Here is an 18,956-nt window from a genome sequence, read left to right on the forward strand (position 1 = left end):
ATAGCGCTGCACTGTCACCCCTAGGGGTATCTGGACACTCCTCAGTATCCCTTCTAGTCAAACAGGGCCGGGCACGCAGACAGAGGTTGTTATGGATACTCAGGGCCCGATTCACAGAATGAACTTAAGACTCAATCCTAAACTTACTACTATTTTGGTATTCACAGAATGCACTTACTACTTTTGGTATTCACAGAAGTTAGGATTTTGTCTTAAGTCTGTCTTAAGTCTGTCTTAAGTCTGTCTTAAGTTTGTCTTAAGTCTGTCTTAAGTCTGTCTTAAGTCTGTCTTCAGTCTGTCTTCAGTCTGTCTTAAGACAAAATCCTAACTTCTGTGAATCACAAAAGTAGTAAGTTCATTCTGTGAATACCAAAAGTAGTAAGTGCATTCTGTGAATACCAAAATAGTAGTAAGTTTAGGATTGAGTCTTAAGTTCATTCTGTGAATCGGGCCCTCAGTGCTCACTGCATGCTCTCTGCAGGCCATGCTGCACTACTTCACACGTCAAAGGTCAAACAGAAACTATGAGATACAACAAGACATGTGCCATCTAAGACGAGGTGGGCATCTATGTCTCACAGCTGTCTAGTGATGCCAACCTGTGCATCTAGGGACTTACAGTGGGTGGAAGGCAAAACAAGATGCTCGGCCCTCGGCCACGCCCTCAGTACTCACCTCAAGTAGAATACAAAGAGACTCACTCATCCCATAACAACAGGATACTTGTCTCGTCTGTTGCTCTCCGCGTCCCTCGCCCATGACAAAGATGGCGGATGGCGTCCTTTTTTATGCCTCCCACCCATGAGAAATATGGAGGACAGTGGCTTACTCCACGCACCCCAGTCATGACAAAGAGTGGGAAGGCGGCCTTCTCTGCGTCCCCCCACCTGTAACCAAGATGGAGGACAGCAACCTCCTCCGTACCCCCACCTTTGGCAAAGATGGAGGAAGGCAGCCTTCCCAGTAAGAGTCTGGCCACTGGCTCTGTCACTGGGGACGCCTTGCCCCCAAGGTGGCCACGGCAGACGAGGGTGACCGACTGGATGCCCACTGAAAAGTCTTAAGGGTCAGGCGAATGTGACGTGTGTGCAAACAATGCAAGTAGGAGGCAGGCCTGGCACCCCCCTGGCAGGGCCTCTTCTCTTCAAGATACCCGGGTAAACACCAGGGGTTCTGCAGAGAAAAGGGACTAGTTGAACTGCAGCTCTCTGTAGAATTATTTTGATATTGGATACTATAATATTCACTGCCCACTGCTAATCTTGTCCCATAATGCTTTGCAGGGCCTTTGGTTGGGATTGTAATTTTGCCCATAGCTGTGCTTGGGGGGGGGTCCTAAGAGGATGGGACCACCACTGGATCGTTCAGCAAGATGTGCTCTTTGTGTTCAAGGCATCTGCTTGGGCCTACCCCTAGGTTAGGGGGGATCCCGAAATCATCACCTCTCTCATTGCCTGATATTTTGGTTACATGCTTGTTAGCATGTAAAGTTGCTTTATCAAAGCATTTGTGGGTGCAGTTTAGTATCTAACTCCGCTATGCTACGTGGAACGGCACAGAGTTCATTGCCCAGGGTTAGTGCTCACAAATACTTTACGCACTGCCTCTGAGATGAGCCTGTCTGCTTGTGCCAAGCTACCGGAGGGTGAGCGGGGGTTATCTAAGAGGGTGTCCCTCCTTTCCCTGACTAGAAGTAGGGGTCCCTATTTGGACAAAGGTACCTACCTCTGCCAACTAGAGACCCTCAGTTCCAACACTTGTGGCAGGTTAGACTAGGAATGAATTCTTTCTGACGGTACTTGTGATGGGTTAGACTAGGAATGCATTCTATCCTGTGGTACTTGTGACAGGTTAGACTAGGAATGCATTCTATCCTACGGTACTTGTGATAGGGTAGACTAGGAATGCATTCTATCTTGCGGTACTTGTGATAGGTTAGACTAGGAATGCATTTTATCCTGCGGTACTTGTGGCAGGTTAGACTAGGAATGCATTCTATCCTGCGGTACTTTTGATAGGTTAGACTAGGAATGCATTCTATCCTACGGTACTTGTGATAGGTTAGACTAGGAATGCATTCTATCCTGCGGTACTTGTGATAGGTTAGACTAGGAATGCATTCTATCCTACGGTACTTGTGATAGGTTAGAGTAGGAATGCATTCTATCCTGCGGTACTTGTGATAGGTTAGAGTAGGAATGCATTCTATCCTGCGGTACTTGTGATAGGATAGGCTAGGAATGCATTCTATCCTAGGGTACTTGTGATAGGTTAGACTAGGAATGCATTCTTTCTGACGGTACTTGTGATAGGTTCGACTAGGAATGCATTCTATCCTGCGGTACTTGTGATAGGTTAGACTAGGAATGCATTCTATCCTACGGTACGTGTGATAGGTTAGCCTAGGAATGCATTCTATCCTACGGTACTTGTGATAGGTTAGAGTAGGAATGCATTCTATCCTGCGGTACTTGTGATAAGTTAGACTAGGAATGCATTCTATCCTACGGTACTTGTGGCAGGTTAGACTAGGAATGCATTCTATCCTACGGTACTTGTGATGGTCAGACTAGGAATGCATTCTATCCTGCGGAACTTGTGATGGGTTAGACTAGGAATGCATTCTATCCTACGGTACTTGTGATGGTCAGACTAGGAATGCATTCTATCCTGCGGAACTTGTGATGGGTTAGACTAGGAATGCATTCTATCCTACGGTACTTGTGATAGGTTAGAGTAGGAATTCATTCTATCCTACGGTACGTGTGATAGGTTAGACTAGGAATGCATTCTATCCTAGGGTACTTGTGGCAGGTTAGACTAAGAATGCATTCTATCTTGCGGTACTTGTGACAGGTTAGACTAGGAATGCATTCTATCCTAGGGTACTTGTGATAGGTTAGACTAGGAATGCATTCTATCCTATGGTACTTGTGATAGGTTAGAGTAGGAATGCATTCTATCCTGTGGTACTTGTGACAGTTTATACTAGGAATGCATTCTATCCTACGGTACTTGTGACAGGTTAGGCTAGGAATGCATTCTATCCTACGGTACTTGTGACAGGTTAGGCTAGGAATGCATTCTATCCTACGGTACTTGTGACAGGTTAGGCTAGGAATGCATTCTATCCTACGGTACTTGTGACAGGTTAGACTAGGAATGCATTCTATCCTACGGTACTTGTGACAGGTTAGGCTAGGAATGCATTCTATCCTACGTTACTTCTGAGAGGTTAGACTAGGAATGCATTCTATCCTGCGGTACTTGTGGCAGGTTAGGCTAGGAATGCATTCTATCCTACGGTAGTTGTGACAGGTTAGGCTAGGAATGCATTCTATCCTACGGTAGTTGTGACAGGTTAGGCTAGGAATGCATTCTATCCTACGGTACTTCTGATAGGTTAGGCTAGGAATGCATTCTATCCTATGGTACTTCTGATAGGTTAGGCTAGGAATGCATGTTATCCTACGGTACTTGTGACAGGTTAGGCTAGGAATGCATTCTGTCCTACGGTACATGTGACAGGTTAGACTAGGAATGCATTCTATTCTACGGTACTTGTGACAGGTTAGGCTAGGAATGCATTCTATCCTACGGTACTTGTGACAGGTTAGGCTAGGAATGCATTCTATCCTACGGTACTTGTGATAGGTTAGACTAGGAATGCATTCTATCCTGCGGTACTTGTGATAGGTTAGACTAGGAATGCATTCTATCCTGCGGTACTTGTGATAGGTTAGACTAGGAATGCATTCTATCCTGCGGTACTTGTGATAGGTTAGACTAGGAATGCATTCTATCCTACAGTACTTGTGATAGGTTAGAGTAGGAATGCATTCTATCCTGCGGTACTTGTGATAGGTTAGAGTAGGAATGCATTCTATCCTGCGGTACTTGTGATAGGATAGGCTAGGAATGCATTCTATCCTAGGGTACTTGTGATAGGTTAGACTAGGAATGCATTCTTTCTGACGGTACTTGTGATAGGTTCGACTAGGAATGCATTCTATCCTGCGGTACTTGTGATAGGTTAGACTAGGAATGCATTCTATCCTACGGTACTTGTGGCAGGTTCGACTAGGAATGCATTCTATCCTGCGGTACTTGTGATAGGTTGGACTTGGAATGCATTCTATCCTGCGGTACTTGTGATAGGTTAGAGTAGGAATGCATTCTATCCTGCGGTACTTGTGATAGGATAGGCTAGGAATGCATTCTATCCTAGGGTACTTGTGATAGGTTAGACTAGGAATGCATTCTTTCTGACGGTACTTGTGATAGGTTCGACTAGGAATGCATTCTATCCTGCGGTACTTGTGATAGGTTAGACTAGGAATGCATTCTATCCTACGGTACTTGTGGCAGGTTCGACTAGGAATGCATTCTATCCTGCGGTACTTGTGATAGGTTGGACTTGGAATGCATTCTATCCTGCGGTACTTGTGATAGGTTGGACTTGGAATGCATTCTATCCTGCGGTACTTGTGATAGGTTAGAGTAGGATATACCAGTGCCGGCGTTGAGGGCTAGGTTTTGACGGTGCATTTCCAGGAGCCCAATGGGCTTGACAATGCACTAGTCCAGATATCCTGCCGGCAACTGATAGATGCGATACTTTGGTTACTAATAGATTGCTCTGAGATACTAGACTCATAGGCCCGCATGCATCAACTTTGCCATTTGCGATTCCTTATTTGCGAAAAATAAGGATTTGCTAATAATTAATCACAAATGGCTATGCATGAAGAAATTGCTAAAAAAATAGAAATTTCTTTAAATTCCTTAATTGCGACTCACAAATTGCGAATTGCAATTAAGGAATACCTCCCCATTCATTCCTATGGGCCTAGAGACCCACAGGAATGAATGGGAAGACATTCTCAATTTGCAATTCTCAATTAGAGAATCGCAAATTGCGAATGCAATTTCAGGGGTGCAACAGGGTGTCAAAAGGACACCCTGTTGCACCCCTGAAAGCTGCATATAAGTACATCTTGCACACACACATGCCCCAAGGGCTTGTGTGAGTGTAAAATGGAACTTTGAAAAATGCACTTTAGTGCATTTTTAAAAGTTTTTGCAAATTACCATGAAGGTCAACTTCATGGTAATTTGCTCCCGCTATTAGCGAAATCGCTAATTTTTTACGTTTGATGCATTGCATTTAGGGAATCTCAATCTGAGATTCCTTAACTGCAATTGTAATTTAAGTAATCACAATTTTGCCATTTCTTAAATTGCGAAAAGTACAAAAATTACGATGCATCCCAAATGATGAAATTGCATTCGCAAACGGGCGAATTTTGCGAATTCGCACCTTTTGCGAATGCAATTTTCAATGATGCATGTGCCCCCTAGTGTTGAGACGTGGTAGGTAGGTTACACACCAACCACAGAGTGTAGATAGTCCAAACCACGAGGTCCTGGTGAATGGCCACGGATCCGCGTGACCCATTGGCCTGAAACATGTTGACCCCTAGAGCTTAGTTGAACTGAATCATTAAGTTCATGTGACTGCCACTCTTTTCACACTGACTCTACCTCTCTCCTTTGTCTAAATTACAGGAACTGCACGCCCTTCTTTGTTTCTATGATTAACCAGCCTACCCCAGGCAGGGCTGGGCACACACACCTGCTCAGAGGCAGGATACACCCGCCCATCAGCCCCCCATCGATGGTAGGATAGGACTGGGGAGGCCTTCAGTGGGGCCCCTCGCACCGTGCGGCCCCCACTCGCCGTTTGCCTGCTCCCCCACCCTGCAGATGCTCCCCCAGACCCCACAGGGGTGTCCACAGAATCAGCATGGCCCTCAGTGCTCAAGATACAAAATAAAAGAACTGAGGAGGAAAGGGCACAGCGCCTCGAGGACTGGCTTGAATGAATGGGCGCCACAAAGGACGCTCCGCGTGATCTTGGATGAGATATATATTTTATAAGGAATTACAGTGCATTATTTTGTCTCCAATACGGCTCAGCGCCGGGCGCTTTCCCTCTCAAACGTGTCGGTGTGTGTATCTTTGATGGCGGCGCCGGGGCCGTAAAATGGGCTCTAAAAAACATACAATTCAAATTAATTAAAATATTCATATGAGCGTCTTGTGTTTTTTGACGAGGCTCGCTGGCACGTGGTGACTGGGGCACGTGGGAGAGGATGCTGCGGCACGGGGGCAGCGCCTCGAGCCGCCGGGAGCTGGGGTGGCGCTAGTGACGTCAGTTCATCCCAGGCTGACACCAGGCGTGAATGAACACACGTGTGCAGGCGGCTCTCACGCGTGGGGGCGGGCCCCGCACCTCGGAGGGTGAGAAGCTGTCACCACAGCCCACGGCTCCCTGTGAAAGCTCTCACCACTGACAGCTCAGGGGGGGGGGGGGCACCGGAAGAGGGGGGGGCGGAACGGGGCATGCCAGGACACCCCTGCAGGTCACGCCAGGCCAGTGAGGCAGGGATGGGCTCGCGCTGCCTGGCCACTAGTGGTGCACAACAAAAGAAGTGGGTGGAAGTGTCTGTGCGAAGTGCTAATACTACATTCCATTCCATGGTTGATATGTCTCATCGGTGCCCACGTGAAGGCCAGTCTTGTGCCTCCCCCTGGCTCCCTTCTGTTTGTGGCATGCCTGCTACTCCAGACTGGACTCTGCATTTTGGGGTGGAGGCTGATATAATTTGGATAGACGACATTAAAATAATGGAAGAGAATGCTACAGAGAGGACTTGATGGTGGTTTACAAGTGCTGGCTTCTATGTTTGCATTCTGGAAAAGTGCCGCCGTGCAGTCGATGCATTTATAGTGCCTCGCACCCCTGACGAGGCCTCGAAGCGCACTTTGCTGGGCGGGTCTCACTCTGCCTAAGTGTGGAGTGAGCGGAGACGAGGCTGAGTGACAGATCGGCGGAAGGATACCCCGAGACCCCATGTGCCGTGAGGGTCACCTCCCCTGGACCCTCTCCCATCTCCCCCACACACACACGTGCTGTCCCCTCCACCCGCCTTCTCTGCCTCTCTGACCACCCCACCCCTCCACCCCCCCCCCCCCCGTCCCCAGCCCTTAGATTGCCAGCTCTGCCCGTCTTCTGACCCAGATAAAGCGCGCAGATCTTGTACGCAGCGGCTTTGAGGGCGGCGCTATATACTGTCACATACCCATTGGGAACGGATAGCGCCTCTCTCTCTCCTCGAGGAGCACTTCAGAGACTGTTCACCCTCGGACCAGGGCTGTAGCATCCCTCAAGGTATCTGTACGGCATTGGGGGGAGAGGATGTGGAGTAACAGCCAGAGCTGCCCTCTTTGGAACTAGGGAACGTTTGGAGTCCCGGCGCTGAGGGCGCTGAGCGTTAATTTTGTTAACGTCCGCTATCACTGGATAATATTCCCTTGTTATCGCGTTATTAACAACGCTAACCGCATAGGCGATAAAAAATCCAGCGATAGCGGCATTTTGGGAGGTTATCGCTGGTAATGCAGCGATAAAACTACAATAATAGGGATATCCTTGTCGATAGCCCATGGTGGACTCAGCCATGTCATCCACCGCCCATTGGATTACATGGCTAAGTCTGAAAATTAGCAGACGTAAAAAAGCAGCGTTAACCGTGGTTAGCGCTGCTTTTCTTGTCTCTAACAGGGTTAGCGTGAAGCTTGATAATAGGAGAAATCTCGCTTAGCGACATTTCTCCTATTATTTGGCTCTGGAACTCCCACTTCATTAGAGATGCAAAGGGAAGCGTAGTGAAAAAGGGTGCTAACATGCGATTTTGCATGTTAACGCCCTGTTGTTGATAGGGCGATATTTTTATCTCCACTTCTTTGGCTTTTAAAGCCAAAAAAGCGGAGATAAAGCCCTTGTTAATATGCCCCTTAATCTCCCGCGCCTACAAAAACTGAACGCGTCCTTATGTAATGTAACGGGTGCAAAGCGCTCGAATACCTTCAGGACAAGTTCCCGCCATATAAATCTGCAAAAGGTAAAATAAATAACAGTAGCTCTAAGCCCTTAGGGGGCATGTTTAAGTCGGAGTTGCGTTGCCCATGCGGCGGGGGGCAAGAGCGACGCAACTCCGAAGTTTGATTTAGTGGCCGTGCGCGGCTTGATAAGTCCAGAGTAATGCAACACCCCGCTAACAGGTGCGCTGCCCTAGGGAGGTGTTCAAAAGGTGGTGCGTGGGGATTCCCACGCACCCATCCATGGATTTTGACGCATTTCCAGATTTTTCATCAGCAGCAATACTGGGATTGCGTCAAAATGCTACACCTCCCAAGGTGAAGCGTAACGAGGAGAAACCAAAACCTTTCCTTCCCCCGGCGGATATCAAAACGGCGATGAAATCACTTGCGATTCCAAAATTAGACGATGACAGCGCAATCAGGTGCGCCTTCTAGAACTCTATCCCGCTCCTCTGCAGGCGAACTCGAAGGCAGCAGCAAGACTCATCACGAGTTCAAATAAAGGGACCGTATCACCGCTGACCTCTGCTCTCTGCAAGGGCCGCTACCCTACGAGGCTAGGACCCAACTCAAAATGGCACATGTGACCCACAGAGCGGAACACCACAGCACCCTGTCCTACCTGACTCCGACACTGACCCGCACCATCACCACAAGTTCCTGTTCCTTACTTCTTCAGACAAAAAAATGTAACAAACAAAAAGTCTACAGGAGATCCTTCTGTGGTGTGGCCCTAAAAATCTGGAACTCTCTCTCCGGCGATTAGATGCAGCCCGTCCTCATCCACTTTCAGGAAGGAAGTAATACATCTACTGTCCAACTGACTTTGCTAAACTACCCATCATCATTCTGTTAGTATCAAGTCTTACCTTTACTACTTAGCCTGGTGCCCTCTCTGATGATTCAAAGCCACTACTACGCTCGAATTGGCCTCACTCTTGAACTGTTTTTTTTTGTTGTACTGTCTTCATGTCGTTGTCTTATACTACGCATACATATTACTATTATAACTTGTATTTGTAACTACCTCTGATATTCCTGTAAAGTGCTCCGTCACCCTCCCGGATCATGTTCGCACTATATAAAACTCTAAATAAATATCTTTATTTCTCCTTGTTGCTTCCTCTTTCTACATGTGCTGCGATCTGCAGCACAGACCGAAAGATGACAATGCCTCAGGGGATTGTTTTTTTGCAGGAAGGTGCATCGCCAACCAACTCGTTTAAAGGCTTGTAACGACCCGGAAAGCTGCTGACAGACTCATCCTGGACACCCCCCACAGCGTTCACATCACCCCTCGCATCGCAGAGCTCCACCGGCTGCTCATACAGGACCAACGCCACTTCAAGCTACTCAGCCACGTCTACAAAGCCTTCAACAACACCGGACCTGCACACCTCAACAGCCGTTTCCACTCCTACCATCCTTCCAGCCGACTAAGGTCAGTATTAACCCAGGGCAAAGCACTACGCTACGCTCATGTAGTTGGCGAACTTTGAGCTACTTCGCACTATGTGAACGGCACGTAGCACAGTGCAAACACGCGTAGCGTAGTGCAGCAGTCATTTTTTGCTTGCTCGCGGTCCTCAACGTCAAGTTGGCGACCGCAAGCAAGCAAAATGACATCCCGGCGAGATTTTTTCCTCGCTCGCAATCAGCAACACCAAGTTGTCGATCGCAAGCGTAGAAAATAAACCTCCGGGCAAGATTCTCAATGCGTTGAGAAAGCTGCTTCTCGAGTAAAAATCTACTAGAGCGGCAGAAAACTACAGCTCGCACTGTGCAAGATGCACAATGCACAATGCCGGATGCTTGTCCGCACTGTGCAATCATTGAAAACGGCATCTTGCACCATGTGAACAGGGTACTACGCAGTTCGTGTAGTGCTACACGTAGTGCGAAGTGCACTTCGCGTAGCGCTAATTCGCAAACTACGCCAAGCCCTAGAGTATCTCACTCTCAAACACCAGTCCCCTGCAGCCACAAAAGCTGTTCTGGTGGACAGTCTTTCTCCTACATCACAGCTAAGCCCTGGAACGACCTCTTGCAGCACATTAGGATGTCCCCGTCCCTTCTTGACCTTCGGAGGAAGCTAAGGGCATGGCTGGTCACCTAGGAGGTCAGTAAGGCCTACACTCCTTCTTAGAGCCTGGATACCCTCATGGGTGATTAGCGGCACTCTACAATTCATAATAACATCACATAACGGCGCTTGTCTATTGATGGCTGGGTACCAGAGGTTGGTTCAAATTTAGATTTGGACAGTGGTATGTTCTACAGGGACACTAAAAGCTGAACCCCCAACTAATACATTTTTTTTAAACCTTCTACAAAGAAATTGGCCACAAGGAGAAGCATGACAGTAGATCTGTTGAGCTTAATTTGTTGCTAAGTCTACATCTTAACATATTTGATTGGGTTAAGGCACCTGCTGTAAAGGTTCCAGTAAACCTCAGGGAATAGTGATAATGGTGAGATAACTCTGGTGGTTAACGCATTTGTGTAAGAGATCTGTGTTTTAGGAAATTCCAGATTTGAAACAAAGTAGTATGAGGTTAATGTGTCTCCTGCAAAGCACATCCCGTAACATGCAGCGCAGATGACAGATTTTTATTATTTTATGTGGCGAGGCGAGTGGGTTACTGCTTTTTAACACAGAGATCCAATTTTATTTTTATTTTATTTATTTTTAGAGTTTTATATAGCGCGAACTAGACCCGAACCGAATCAGGTATCAGAGCGCTTTACATAGCACAAGTTACGTTTTTTTTTTTTTTTTTTTTTTTTTTACATGAGGACACACTTTCATTTTTAGGCACGGGGAGATGAAGTGATTTGCCCAGAATCACAGGAGGTTTGGCGTCGTTACCGAGACTCGAACCCAGATCCCCAGGTCCGAGGTCGAGCGCCTTAGCCATTAGGCTAACTCCTCTCCTCTCCTCTCCAATTGTTACCTGCAGTTCATAACTTGTAATCCTTCTAATATAGCACAGTGAGCTATGGTGGACATGTGACCCCCTACACCTTGTAAACCTGTCTCATGTAACTCATCTTGCACTTTGATTGATTTACACATGTACATGATTTATTGTCAATGTTTGTATAATATGTATGTTACGTAAAGAGCTATCACACTCTGCAATGGGTTGCGTAGCGCTATCAAAGAAATAAAAGCGTGCTATTGGAATTGTTATTTGTGTAAATACTGGGACAGACCAACACATCTGACATTCTTACCGTGCACACATCTCTTCTACACAGGGACTGAGCAAAGGCAAAAGCTGCCTCTCTTAACCCCTTCGCTGCGGCGGCTATTCCGCCGCAGCGCTAGGGGGGGGCTGGGCCACGCGGCGGTCCTGTGCTCGTGACCGAACCGCTCCGTCACGGCCCGCGGGTGAGCTGTGCTTGTGACGGAACGGTTCCGTCACGGCCCCACCCGCTCTTTAGAACGTCAGCGCAGGTGCGAAATTCGCACCGCGCAGGCGCGGCAAGAGGGCCGTGACGGAACCGTTCCGTCACCAGCACAGCCCACCCGAGGCTCGTGACGGAATGGTTCCGTCACGAGCATGGGAAGGGTTAAGTACCTGTGAAGAGATAACAAGTGGTGTGCCTTTGTTTCCCCTCCGGTGCATTTACATTTAAATGTGAGATTCCAGGCTGCCTCCAGTCAGGATAATCAAACAAAAGGAGGCCTGATGGCCCCTTAACTTCGGCCCAGCTGGAAGTGAAAAAGAAGCCCCCTCACTACCCGCACGTTGCTGCTGGGAATTGAAAGCAGAAAATGTACGTGCTGAACGTATCCCGGTGTCTTACACTGGGACAAGTTTGGCATACATCTGTGGGGCCCAATTTCTTGGCAGGGGGGACGGTGTCCACCCTGTGAAAATAGTGGGTGGACGCTGTGTACGTGTGTGTACCCCAGACTTGTGCCCTGATCTGGAGTAGGCCTGGGCGGTAAATTATGTCCCACTTGCGGAGTTTGCGGAATTTGGGTAATTTCGCGTTCTGCGGAGAAAGAGAAATTGCCAAAAATTAGGCGGCTTCGCAGATTTTTTTGCTTTTTCGCGCTTTCAAAATGCCTGTTCGCAAGATATTTCCCCCTGAGCATGCAAACAGCGTTCACGGTCGGAACAAGCAATGCCGCGTGTTTGTGGAATTTCTGCGTGCTCACTGAGATTTTTTACCGTTTCGTGCAGCTTTGCATAGAGCAACTACGCAAATTCCACCCACCCCCCATCTGGAGTCATCAACCCAATCATATGCGAAAGTGGGTCTGGACTGGCTGTGAAGGAAACAGGATGAGAACCACCCACCCTCATCTGCCCCTCTCTTTGAGGCCGTCTTTACTTCTTTCCAAATTGTCACTTTGATAACTTTATTTCGGTCGATGACCATAAAAGTGCAATAAAATATGTACAAGCAAGATAGTAAAACATAAATACTTCAGACTTAAAAAGTTATTAAACGTTGGTTATCAAAGGAGTAGAAAAGCATAAAAACAGTAGTCCATTATTCCTTATGGATAAATGCAGTTCTTCTCCGCCACATGCCGAATAAAAACCGGGAAACGGCAAAAACAATGGAAGGGGCAGTGTCATAGGTTAGGACTCTACAGGCATGTACACAATGTCTAAAACACAGGTTTTTGCACAATGGGGTAATCCAACAATTCCGAATTTCGCTGTATGCTGGGCAAAAAAAGAAGATATGTGTAATGTCTTCCTTGGCGTGGTTACAGGCAGGGCAATTAGCCTTCATCATTTTTGTCCATCTAGATGTGAATGCCCCAACCGGTAAGGAGCCGTGCCTCAATTGAATATATAGTTTTCTTGCCAGTGGCGGCTGCACCAGGTCCAAAAATGCCTCCATCCAGTATTCAACTTTTGTTATGAGGAACTCAGTGGACAATCTCCCCAGGGAAGTAGAACAGTGTAGCAGTTTGAGGTTATGGGATTTTACAGCTGCCACCAGTACAGTCCTCTGCATCCTCAAACAACTGTCCTCCGGTGTCCTCCGGTGTATCCCAAAGTTGGGGAAGACCAATTTGATAAAGGAGAGTCTTAACGTGTACCAGCCAAGGTATATTCTTATTCTTTAACTGCCCCCAAATAGTATTAAATTCTGCTCTAAACGGTTCAAGCTCCGGCACAGGCCAGAGCCTTCTCCAATAGAGCAGAGGTCGAGCTGCCACCAGATCAATAATAGGTTCCAGACCCAGGTCTAAGCGTAATGGTAACAGGGGCGTGCTTTGTGGAAGACCAAACAGATGTCGCATAAAAGAGTGCTCGACTTTCATTAGATTACATGCATTGGTGTGTCCCCAGAGTTCAGCAGCATATAGGGCTGCAGACCTGACCTGTGTTTTGTATATCTCTAGGGCCGGGGTAGCCGGTTTAAAAGTTGAGGCACTCTGGAATCTGCCTATGCCACCCGTGATCTGTGCAAGTCTCAAGGAGGATTTAGAGACTTGTTGGTCCCATGTAAAATATTCAGTCAGAGTCACCCCCAGATATATAAAGGTCTTAACTCGCTCAAGTGGGGTTCCCTTCAATGTGGGGTTTGGGCGGGTAAGCCTCGGGGGGTTGAAGATCATAAACTTGGTTTTCTCCAAGTTGATCTCCAAACCCCTCGAGGCACAGAAGGAAACAAACCCGTGCAAAACCCGCTGGACAACAGCAAGGTGTCGTCCGCGAACATCAAAGCGGGCACCCTACCAGTGGCCAGGCGTGGAGCATCGTTATCCCTGACACAATTAAGTCTATCAATCAGGCCGTTGACATATAGGCTAAAGAGAGTAGGGGCCAGTACGCAACCCTGGCGTACTCCCCGAGTAACAGGGAAGCGATCGGATAGTTCCCCGTTTTTCCCACACCTCACCTGGGCATAATTCCCCGTGTGAAGCCGGATTAAGGCATCTAGTAAATAAGGAGGGAGACCGAGTTCCTCCAACACCGTCCAGAGCCTCTCCCTAGGGACCAGATCGAATGCGGCCCGCAGGTCCACAAAAACGAGGTAGAGGCTGCCACCCTCTACTCTTGCAGTTTTCCAGAATAGGACCTGGAGTCGGAAGATCTGGTCCAAAGTCGAGACCCCTGATCTAAAACCGGCTTGGAGGGTGGTCAATATTTTATTTTCCTCCATCCAGCCCAATAGTCTCTCCAGCAGGGTTCGGCCCATCAGCTTCTGGGTGGTATCGAGTAGACTAATTGGTCTATAGTTTGATGGGGCGAGCGGACAGCCCTTTTTAAAAATTGGAACGATCTTGGCTCCCAGCCACATCTCCGGTACTGGGGAGCCCTGTAAGACAGCATTGTACAGAACCATCAAATATGGAGCCCAGATTTTTGGCTGAGAGCGGAAGAGGTCTCCAGGGAGCTTATCTAGACCCGGGGCCTTGTTTGGGAGCAGTTTCTCAATTGCCAGTTCAACTTCCCTAAGTGTAATATTATCTGGACTATAAATGGGAGACCCAGTGGGGGCGTTCCCTCTCGCTATTGCGAGACAGGATCCAGTTCCAGAGCCCGAGGCCCCCGGCAGTCTACACTCGTGCAGGGGGTCTGGGGCCATGGAAGACTCAAGAGCCTGGCTGGAGCCATAGTCTCGACAGGGGGGGATCCCAGCACCCGGGGCCCCCAGCAGTCGACACTCGTGCGGGGGGCCCCGGACCACACCAGAGCAGAAATCGCAATCCCGGAGCCCAAGGCCCCCGGCAGTCGGCTCTCGTGCAGGGGGTCTGGGGCAACCGAAATCTCGGAAGCCCGGTCAAAGCCAAGACTATTACAGGGAAAAGACCCAGTGCCCGGGGCCCCCAGCAGTCGACACTCATGCGGGAGGTCCCGGGCTATGCAGGCACGTGGAACCAAACCCCCGGACCCCGGGGCCCCCGGCAGTCGGCTCTCGTGCCGGAGGTCCCTTGGCGCACAGACCCGGGGCTCCGAGACCAGCTCCGACAGCCCCTCCTGGGGCTGGCACCCCATCTCCTCCAACTCAGGGCTTGTGTAAAGTGACTTAAAGGTGTGCCTCCCACACTATAGGGGCAATATTCGAGACCCCAGTGTCTCTCTCTCCTGTCACTGAGGAAGTGGCAATTAACCAAAAGGTCTTAGAATCTTTTAGGAGTAGTGCCTGTCTCATCTCTTCCCACCTAGATTCTTCCCACTCACTCTTTGCTTTGATGAGCACCTTTTTATACAGCAGTCTAGTTGTTCTAATTTTAGGGGTATCCTTAGATTTAATTGCCTTGAGTAAGTCTTTCTTTGAGTCTTTACATGCGTGGTTGTGCCAGGGATGTGTTTTACTCCGGCGCGACTTAGTCCCACTAACGGGATAGAATACATCCCCTAGACTCTCAACTAACTTTCTGTGGGTCGCTATAATCTGACCATGGGAGGTGGAATTTCCCATATCGCTTATCAGTGGAGCAGCTATCTGGTAAATTTTTGCGAGACGGGTAGGAGAGCCTAGGCAAGAAGGCCATTTGACTCTTCTCCTGTTGTTAGATATAATATGTGGGGGAACTATCGAAGTGGAATTAGAGTCAGGGTTAGTTAGTCCAAATGCACCCGCTTTAAGCGTTAGGACCAGCGCATTGTGGTCACTATCGTGCCTTGCAACAACCCCGAAGTCTTTGAACTTTCCCCAGTGTTTGGCCTCCAACATGAGGTAGTCAATGGTGGAAGTTCGGTTTATCCTGTTATATGTGGGCAGGCCAGAACATTCGTTGTTGCCCCTTCCATTGCATGCCCGCAGAGACATTGCAAGGGTCAAGGCCTTAATTTGTAATACTAGTGGGGTCCAGGCCTTAACCGGGGCGATTCTTGGGGCTGAAATTTGCCAGAGCGCGTCGACCTCATCCTCCTCACACAACTCAGGTCCACCCAAAGGCTCGAACTGACAGTTCAGATCGCCAACAAGAATGATCGGAATTGCGGGGTCAAGTGTCTGGAAGAAATGGTCGAGTGCTTGAATAGTACTCGATTCTTTCCCGTTCACGGTTGGCCTAGAGTAGATATTAATAATAGCCGTCTTTACCTTTCATTGGAAAGGTGAGTGGCGGGAAGAATAGCTACCAGCAGGGAGTGGGAGCCCACAAAGCCCGCATGCGATTGGTTCTGTCTGTGAGTCCAGTCAGCGCCGGTTCTCTCTGTGAGTCCAGTCAGCGCCGGTTCTGTGGGGCCAGACAGACAGCGTTGGTTCTGTCCGTGAGACCAGTCAGCGCCAGTTCTGTGAGGCCAGACAGACAGTGCTGGTTCTGTCTGTGAGTCTGGTCAGTGCCGGTTCTGTGGGGCCAGACAGACAGCGTTGGTTCTCTCTGTGAGTCCAGTCAGCGCCGGTTCTGTGAGGCCAGACAGACAGTGCTGGTTCTGTCTGTGAGTCCAGTCAGCGCCGGTTCTCTCTGTGAGTCCAGTCAGCGCCGGTTCTGTGGGCCCAGACAGACAGCGTTGGTTCTCTCTGTGAGTCCAGTCAGCGCCGGTTCTGTGAGGCCAGACAGACAGTGCTGGTTTTGTCTGTGAGTCCGGTCAGCGCCGGTTCTCTCTGTGAGTCCAGTCAGCGCCGGTTCTGTGGGGCCAGACAGACAGCGTTGGTTCTCTCTGTGAGTCCAGTCAGCGCCGGTTCTGTGAGGCCAGACAGACAGTGCTGGTTCTGTCTGTGAGTCCAGTTAGCGCCGGTTCTGTGAGGCCAGACAGACAGTGCTGGTTCTGTCTGTGAGTCCAGTCAGTGCTGGTTCTGTGAGGCCAGACAGACAGCGCTGGTTCTGTCTGTGAGTCCAGTTAGCGCCGGTTCTGTGAGGCCAGACAGACAGTGCTGGTTCTGTCTGTGAGTCCAGTCAGCGCCGGTTCTGTGAGGCCAGACAGACAGCGCTGGTTCTGTCTGTGAGTCCAGTCAGCGCCGGTTCTGTCGGGCCAGACAGCCAGTGCTGGTTCTGTCTGTGAGTCCAGTCAGCGCCTGATCCGTGGGGCCAGACAGACAGCGCTGGTTCTGTCTGTGAGTCCAGTCAGCGCCGGATCCCTGAGGCCAGACAGACAGCGCTGCTTCTGTCTGTGAGTCCAGACAGTGCTGGTTCTGTGAGGACAGACAGACAGTGCTGGTTCTGTGGGTCCAGTCAGCGCTGGTTCTGTGAGGCCAGACAGACAGCGCTGGTTCTGTCTGTGAGTCCAGTCAGCGCTGGTTCTGTCTGTGAGTCCAGTCAGCGCTGGTTCTGTCTGTGAGTCCAGCCATTGCTGGTTCTGTCTGTGAGTCCAGTCAGCGCTGGTTCTGTCTGTGAGTCCAGTCAGCGCTGGTTCTGTCTGTGAGTCCAGTCAGCGCTGGTTTTGTCTGTGAGTCCAGCCAGCGCTGGTTCTGTCTGTGAGTCCAGCCAGCGCTAGTTCTGTCTGTGAGTCCAGCCAGTGCCGGTTCTGTGAGGCCAGACAGACAGAACTGGTTCTGTTTGTGAGTCCAGTCAGCGCCGGTTCTGTGAGGCCAGACAGACATAGCTGGTTCTGTCTGTGAGCCCAGTCAGCGCTGGTTCTGTGAGGACAGCCAGTGCTAGTTCTGTCTGTGAGTCAAGTCAGCGCTGGTTCTCTCTGTGAGTCCAGTCAGCGCTGGTTCTGTCTGTGAGTCCAGTCAGTGCTGGTTCTGTCTGTGAGTCCAGTCAGTGCTGGTTCTGTCTGTGAGTCCAGTCAGCGCTGGTTCTGTCTGTGAGTCCAGTCAGCGCTGGTTCTGTCTGTGAGTCCAGCCATTGCTGGTTCTGTCTGTGAGTCCAGTCAGCGCTGGTTCTGTCTGTAAGTCCAGTCAGTGCTGGTTCTGTCTGTGAGTCCAGTCAGTGCTGGTTCTGTCTGTGAGTCCAGCCAGTGCTGGTTCTGTCTGTGAGTCCAGCCAGCACTAGTTCTGTCTGTGAGTCCAGCCAGTGCCGGTTCTGTGAGGCCAGACAGTCAGAACTGGTTCTGTTTGTGAGTCCAGTCAGCGCCGGTTCTGTGAGGCCAGACAGACATAGCTGGTTCTGTCTGTGAGCCCAGTCAGCGCTGGTTCTGTGAGGACAGCCAGTGCTAGTTCTGTCTGTGAGTCCAGTCAGCGCTGGTTCTGTCTGTGAGTCCAGTCAGTGCTGGTTCTGTCTGTGAGTCCAGTCAGCGCTGGTTTTGTCTGTGAGTCCAGTCAGCGCTGGTTCTGTCTGTGAGTCCAGTCAGCGCTGGTTCTGTCTGTGAGTCCAGTCAGTGCTGGTTCTCTCTGTGAGCCCAGTCAGCGCTGGTTCTGTCTGTGAGTCCAATCAGTGCTGGTTCTGTCTTCGAGTCCAGTCGGCGCTGGTTCTGTCTGTGAGTCCAGTCAGCGCCGTTTCTGTCTGTGAGTCCAGTCAGCGCTGGTTCTGTCTGTGAGTCCAATCAGCGTTGGTTCTGTCTGTGAGTCCAGTCAGTGCTGGTTTTCTCTGTGAGTCCAGTCAGTGCTGGTTCTGTCTGTGAGTCCAATCAGCGCTGGTTCTGTCTGTGAGTCCAGCCAGCGCTGGTTCTGTCTGTGAGTCCAGTCAGTGCTGGTTTTCTCTGTGAGTCCAGCCAGCGCTGGTTCTGTCTGATGTGTCCAGTCAGCGCTGGTTCTGTCTGTGAGTCCAGTCAGCGCTGGTTCTGTCCGTGAGTCCAGTCAGCGCCGGTTCTGTCTGTGAGTCCAGTCAGTGCTGGTTCTGTGAGTCCAGTCAGCGCCGTTTCTGTCTGTGAGTCCAGCCAGCGCTGGTTCTGTCTGTGAGTCCAGCCAGCGCTGGTTCTGTCTGTGAGTCCAGTCAGTGCTGGTTTTCTCTGTGAGTCCAGCCAGCGCTGGTTCTGTCTGATGTGTCCAGTCAGCGCTGGTTCTGTCTGTGAGTCCAGTCAGCGCTGGTTCTGTCTGTGAGTCCAGCCAGCGCTGGTTCTGTCTGTGAGTCCAGCCAGCGCTGGTTCTGTCTGTGAGTTCAGTCAGCGCTGGTTCTGTCTGTGAGTCCAGCCATTGCTGGTTCTGTCTGTGAGTCCAGTCAGCGCTGGTTCTGTCTGTAAGTCCAGTCAGTGCTGGTT

This window comes from Lissotriton helveticus, chromosome 1_1, assembly GCF_964261635.1.
Source record: "Lissotriton helveticus chromosome 1_1, aLisHel1.1, whole genome shotgun sequence".
Taxonomy (NCBI): domain Eukaryota; kingdom Metazoa; phylum Chordata; class Amphibia; order Caudata; family Salamandridae; genus Lissotriton; species Lissotriton helveticus.